At 45.1% G+C, this 7,133-nt stretch overlaps 1 pseudogene; it reads left to right on the top strand.

Annotated features, from left to right (window-relative positions):
• The first annotated feature begins 6,217 nt into the window (after window positions 1-6,217).
• Window positions 6,218-6,721, top strand: LOC118554092 (small ribosomal subunit protein eS24 pseudogene; annotated as a pseudogene).
• Window positions 6,722-7,133: the final 412 nt, after the last annotated feature.

Below are 7,133 nucleotides of genomic sequence, written 5' to 3' on the forward strand. Positions count from 1 at the left end.
CACTTTTTAACCCCAGAATTTGCCTCCCTTAAACATCTAGAGAGATGCGGTGGCAGTGGAAGTAGATTGTGTGTGGTTAGGGTGAGTGGTCATGACAGAGGCTGAGTCAGACATGCAGACATAGTGAGTGATACCACAAAACACCAGAGGTCCGTGCCCTCTGCACAGTGGGGAAACTTTTTAAAGTTGGATCCAGTTTGGAGGTTCATCTTCCCACTAAAAGATTGGGGCACCAAGCCCTTTCCCTTGGTGACAGCTCAGCAGGCAGACACATGAGACAGATCAGAGGGAAGGAGGGGGAGAGCCCTCATTCTTGAGTGGAAGTAACTAGAGGCAGGTCCTGTTCACCATCTGATGGAAGAAAAGGTTCCTCTTGATTCTTTTACCATTGAGATTCGAAATAAACAGAGCCACAGAGATAGTGGTGGAGATTCTGCGAAGAGTGGGAATAAGGAGCAATTGCATCTGAGTCTGAGAATTTTCTGCATTTGGAGTTAAAATCCCCCATATAACATAGAGACGGTTCCATGCAACAGGTGGGCTGGGACACCCACCAAGGAACACAAGACCCCATCATGGCACTCATGATAGACAGCAGACAAGAGCTGGTGACATCCTGGTCACCTGTCCTGGTCGTGGTCTCTTTTTAATATCTCTGGGGAGCAAGACTGTTGAGGTCTTTTACCTCCAAAACAAATAATACATTGTATGTGAAAAAAAGAAGAAGAAGAAGAAGACAGCAGGAGGGGAAGAATGAAAGGGGGGAATCGGAGGGGGAAATGAACCATGAGAGACGATGGACTCTGAAAAACAAACTGAGGGTTCTAGAGGGAAGGGGGGGTGGGAGGATGGGTTAGCCTGGTGATGGGTATTAAAGAGGGCACATTCTGCATGGAGCACTGGGTGTTATACACAAACAATGAATCATGGAACACTACATCAAAAACTAATGATGTAATGTATGGTGATTAACATAACATAATTAAAAAAAAAAATTTTTTTTTAATCTCTGGGGAATGCCCCACCTGGCCCTACCCCTCAGTGCAGACTCCCCAGACCATTCACTCCAGCCCTGCAAGCAGGACTCAGACCCATGGGGCATCAAAATCGTCTCCCCTTCTTCACTGCCACAGCCTAGTCCAAGACCTTGTACTGCACTCACAACATTCTCCTAACTTGCTTCCTGATTCCATCCCTGTCCCTAGTCCACACAGCTGTCGGAGTGCTTTAAAAACATAAGATCATGTCATTCTTCTGTTTAAAGCCATTAAATGGGGTTTCCCTTTACTGTTTTAGTTTGCTTAGTTTTTAACAGCTTTATAGAGATATAATTCATATATACCATACTATTCAACCATTGAATGGTTTTTAGTATATTCACAGAGTTGTGCAGCCATGACCACAATCAATGTTAGAACATTTTAATCACGCCCAAAAGAATCCCCTCGCCCTTTAGCTGTCACTCCCCGGCCACCTCACACAGAGCCTGAAAACCACTGATCTACTTTCCATCTCTATGGATTTGCCCATCATGGACATTTCATATAAATGGAATCATACAGTAAGTGGTCTTTTTGTGACTGGTTCTTTCAGTTACCGTAATGTTTTCAAGGTCCCTCTGTGTTGTAGCATGTATCAGTACATCACTCTTTTTATGGCTAAATAATATTCCACTGTAAGGGGATATGCCAGTTTGTTCATCAGCTGATGGACTTTGGGGTAATTTCCATTTGGGGCTATTCTGAATACTGCTGATGCAAATATATGTATACAAGTTTATGTGATGATACATTTTCATTTCTCTTGGATATCTACCTAGGAATAGAATTGCTGGATTATACAGAAACTCTGTGTTTCACCACTTGAGGGACTGCCAACTGTTTTCCAAGGTGGGTTACCATTTTACATTCCCACCTTTACTCAATGAGACCCTTTATTCAATGAGAAAGACAAACCTCTTTGCCTTAGCCTTCAAGGCCCTCCCTAGTCTGGCTCCTACAACCCCAGCAATCTCACCTCCCCTCACTCTGCTCCTTGTGCTTCATTCTCCAGCCACACTGGCCTCTTGCTTCCAACATCTCATGTTCCCTCCACCCTCCAAACCTCTACTAAAGCTGTTCCCTCTCCAATCACTTTACCAGCATAGCCCCTGACCCTGCCCCCCCAGAGCTTCTCCTATGTAGCACACACCACAATTTCAATTCAACACGTAATTATACTAAAATTTTAAGAATTGACAACACTAAGTGTTGGCAAGGATGAGAACAATTGGAACACACACATGGCTGGGTGTCAAGTGGACCATAGAGTCTAGCAAATACACTCCTAGGTATTTATCCCTGGGAAGTTAGCACATATATCCATAAAGATGTTCATAATGACTTCATTCATAATAGCCAAACACTGGCGACAATCCAAACACTCATCAGTAAGAGAATGGAAGAACAAATTGTGGTATATCCATACAAAGAAACACTACACAGCAATAAAAGAAAGAAAAAAACTATTAATACACACAGCAATGCAGGTGGATCTTAAGACCATTACACTGAGGGAAAGAAGTCAGACATAGCATAGTACACATCATATGATTGAATCCCATGCAATTCAAGAACAGGCAAAACTAATGTGTGGTGATCAAAGTCTAAATGGATGGTGGGGGAATGGGTATTGTCTAGAAAAGGACTTAAGGGAACTTCCTGAGGTGATGGAAGTATTCTGTATATTGACCAGAGATATACATATGTAAAAACTCCATCAATCTGGACAAATATATTATAAAGCAAATAGACAAAATGTTAATTGTAGAGTCTACATGATGGGTATATGATGTCCACTGTACACTTCTTCCTTTCACGTTTTAGTGATTCAACATAATAATCCCACCCATGCAATAGTCCAGTGCAGGTTTCACTGGTCAATGGGCAGCTTTCCTCCTTATGGTAAGCCTCAGACCCAAGTTCCTTCCTCTTTGTGGCCCCATCATCCTCTAGCACAGTGGTTCTCAATTTGAAGTGATTGTGTCCCCCTACCTCCACTTCCAAGGACATTTTCAAAGCCTGGAAAGACATTCGATTGTCCTGACTGGGGAAGAGAGTGCTACGGCATCTAGTAGGTAGAGGCCAGAGTTGCTGCGAAACATCCTACCGTGCACAGGACAGCCCCACAGCAAAAACGTATCCAGTCCAAAATGTCAGTATTGATGCCGCAGAGAAACCCTGCTCTAGCAGATTTAACCTGGGTCCACAAACCCCAAGGAGTCCTTGGAGAAAACTCTGTTTCAATATAATTGGTTTCCTTTATAATCCTATGGATTTTACTTCATGCAGTGAAAATCATTACGCTGAGTAGGGGTCCATAAGCATCACTAGTCTACCAAATGATCCATGGCACACAGAAAAGTCCTCAGCTTCTAGCCAGGAGGTGGAGGAAGAGCTTGGAGAAGGCAGAGCCACTTCTTAACTCCAGGGGCCCTAAAACTGACACGAAGTATTTCTGCTGGTAGCCATCCCACTGATGAGAACTAGTCATATAGGCATACCTAGATGCAAGGGAGTCGGGGAAATGTAGTCCCTCTCTGGACAGCTGCTCCAAGCACCAACTCTCTTCAGTGACAGAAGAAGCATAAATTTTTGGTGGCCAGCTAGCCACCTCTACCTCACCTTGCCACTCCTAAAAATTATGAAGACAGTAACAACAAGAATACTAACCAATGCTAAGGATAATAATAATAATAATATAAATAGCTAGCATTCATCAAGCAACTCCTCTGACCCAGTCATTGTGCCGAGAGCTTCCCCAAGCGTCATTCTATTTGCTCAATCCTCCTTCTCCCTATGAGGTTAGGAGACTCCTACTCTGTAGTCAGATCCCATTCTGCTCCTGTGCTCTGTAGACATCCTCTCTGCCATGGTCAACTCATATCTATGAGGCACGGGCTGCCATGGTACCTGTCACTGAGAGCCTGGGGAAGGAACACAGAGGCTGGCTAAGGGGGGCTTGAGCTCTCTGTAACCATATGTCCCAGAACCTAAGACCCCAGCATGCTGACATGCTGAGCCTGGATTCTGGGTCTTCTGAAAGCTCCCCAGTTCAAAAAGAGTACTCTTTAGCCTCCTTGAGCTCACCCACTGGGTGCACATCTGCAACTGAGCCTTCCATCAAGACCCCCCTCCAGACAGAGGAGATCCAGCCAAGAAAAGTGATCACCATTTTCACTGTCTATGGCCTCCTCTTCCTTCAGCAGGAAGCTGCCCAAATGGTAGTGGTGAAAATAGATCTCCACTCTCTCTGTCACTTACATTAGGGGAATGAATGATGGACCCATGTGGTTCAGAGACCCAAAAGCAGGTGGAGGTTTTGCTTTATACTCAAAAGCAAGACCTAGTCCTTGTGCACGAGTTCTCTGTGTCGATGGCACATACAAATATTATGCCATTTTACAGATGGAAGAATTATGGCTTGACTATGTTAAGTCAAGAGCATGCAGTTATGGAGCTGAGAGGTGAGCTGGGCTCAGGATGGGGGTTCTCAAAGCACTTTGCATGGGTGCCTCAGGCTTCCTGCTCAGAAGTGTTGGGTCCAGTCCAACACACCAGCCTTGGGCCTGGAGCCCTCCCCAAGCTAATCAGGGGAAGTGGCGGGGGGGTGTCTGCGATCGAACAGCTGCATGCACAGCAGATGGTAGCGGCTGCCTCTCAGATGGTTTTTTTTTATCACGTAGCTTTTTTCTTTCACATTAGGAATTTTTTTTTTTTAAAATCCTCTAAAAACATGAGTTTTGCAGCAACAGAGGTGGCTGAGTGTTTCTGAGAGATCCAGAGCCCAGACTCGGCATGTCTTGGCCTCTGTGATATATGAATAAAGTAAGTTCAAGCTCACTGCCTAGAAACAGTCCCTGGGGTTGCCTCCTCTTCCCCTGTAGCCAATGAAGCCCTGGGATTCTGGAAAACCATGCTGTCCCCAAGCCCTGCAGATAGCCCTCCAGAACAGCAAGGATGCGGTGGAACCAGCCCCTAGTGTGGTGAGAATTCCAGTCCCTAAACACACAAGTCTCCATGGGAAGGAACAGAGACGAGCATCGCCTCAAACAAGCCACTTGAACCTCAGTCTCGTCATTTGTAAAGTGCAGATAATAAAGCTGTCTACCTCTTGAGGTTGTGGGGAGGATTGAATGAGGCTTGTCAAAGGGCCCAGCGCAGGGCCTGGATCCAAGAACATTGCCAACGAAAGTTCGTTTCAATGATGATTTTCAAGCCACAGGAAAGAAAAAAGGTCATCAGTGATGTAAAGGCCAGAGAAGATGAGACCCTGCAGCCCAGATGGAGGGGTTATGAGTAGGCTGGCTAGGTCAGAGAAGCCCTTGACCTTATCCAGCAGGAAGGAGGGCCTGCTGCTCCCAGGTGTGCCAGAGATGGGGGAAGGGCTTGGGCAAGTAAGCCCCCAGTCCAGCATGGCTCCCACCTCAGCAAGTGTTCCTGGGCCAGAGAAGACTTCTTGTGCAGCCCACTAGGTTATACTGGGGAAAATACTGGAAGACATTCTTATAGGTGTGACGTGTCCTGTCCTTTAAAGATGCCCTCTGCTTAGACAGATGCAGATGATACTGAAAAGAACGTCCTCCACATGCCAACCCGGCATATCGGCAGAGGCATTGAGATGTAGTGGTTGGCCATGGAGCAGATGCTCCTTATGCGGGTCAAGGCATCCATTCTGCAGGGGGACCTGGGAGCATTCAGACTGGGGATGCTGACTTCCAGGAACCTGGATGCAGTTCACTGGCCTACAGAAGGAGCATGAAGTGTGCTCCCTAGTGAAGGGGATGGAGGATGTGCTGGGCCCTTAGATAGTAAGGTTCCCTGGGTCAGGATGGGTCCTTAAGTTTGAGCTGGACCTTCAACTACCAAATCCTAAGGGCCTTCCAGATAACAAAGCCTCACTTAAATGGAATCCTCCCAACAACTCAGTGATCTAAAGATTATAATCCCCATTTTACAGGCAAGGAAAAGAGGCTAAGAGAAAGAAAGTTACTTCATTCATTCATTCATTCACTCAACCAATTACTTAAATACTGATTGTCTAGTACGTGCCAGGTACAAAGCTAAGCACTGAGGAATACAATTGTAAATGGGCCAGGCACACCGTGCCCACGGGAAGCATGCAGGCCAGGGGGAGACAAACAAATAACAGATAATCAAATAAAGAAATAAATCATCAGGCTTGGCCGCCATCATGAACAACACAGTAACTATCCGGACCAGGAAGTTTATGACTAACCGACTACTTCAGCGGAAACAGATGGTGATTGATGTTCTTCACCCCGGAAAGGCAACAGTACCTAAGACAGAAATTCGGGAAAAACTAGCCAAAATGTACAAGACCACACCAGATGTCATATTTGTGTTTGGATTCAGAACCCATTTTGGTGGTGGCAAGACAACCGGCTTTGGCATGATATATGATTCCTTGGATTATGCAAAGAAAAATGAACCCAAACACAGACTTGCAAGACATGGCCTGTATGAGAAGAAAAAGACATCAAGAAAACAGCGAAAGGAACGCAAGAACAGAATGAAGAAAGTCAGGGGGACTGCAAAAGCCAATGTTGGTGCTGGCAAAAAGTGAGCTGGAGATTGGACAACAGAAGGAGTAAAGATGCTGCAGTGGCTTTATCTGGTTGTGCAGATTTTTCATGAGAGGATCAATAAACTAAGAATGTTAACGTGTAAAAAAAAAAAAAAAGAAAGAAATCATCAAATAAAGAGAAAGAAATCATCAATTATTCAATGTGATCAAGTGAAGTGTATGGGGTAGGTTGAAAGATTGGCTCCAAGTCCCCACCCTTCTTTACGTCAAGATTTGACCATACAACAGTCCTCCTGTCCATGGATTTGGGGCAAAATTTTGGCCAGTGGAATGTGAGTAGTCATGACATAAGCAGGAATTTGGAATGTACTTACACAATGAGGTTTGTCCTCTTACACTCAGCCAGAGCCATGAGAACATACCCTAGCTAGCCTGCTGGTCCCAGGAGATGGATGAAAGCAGAGCCACCATCTCATGAACGAGATAAATGTTTACTATTGAATACCACTGAGATGAGATTCGGTGTCCCCTTTTTTTTTTTTTTTTTT

Source organism: Halichoerus grypus, chromosome 10, assembly GCF_964656455.1.
Source record: "Halichoerus grypus chromosome 10, mHalGry1.hap1.1, whole genome shotgun sequence".
Taxonomy (NCBI): Eukaryota; Metazoa; Chordata; class Mammalia; order Carnivora; family Phocidae; genus Halichoerus; species Halichoerus grypus.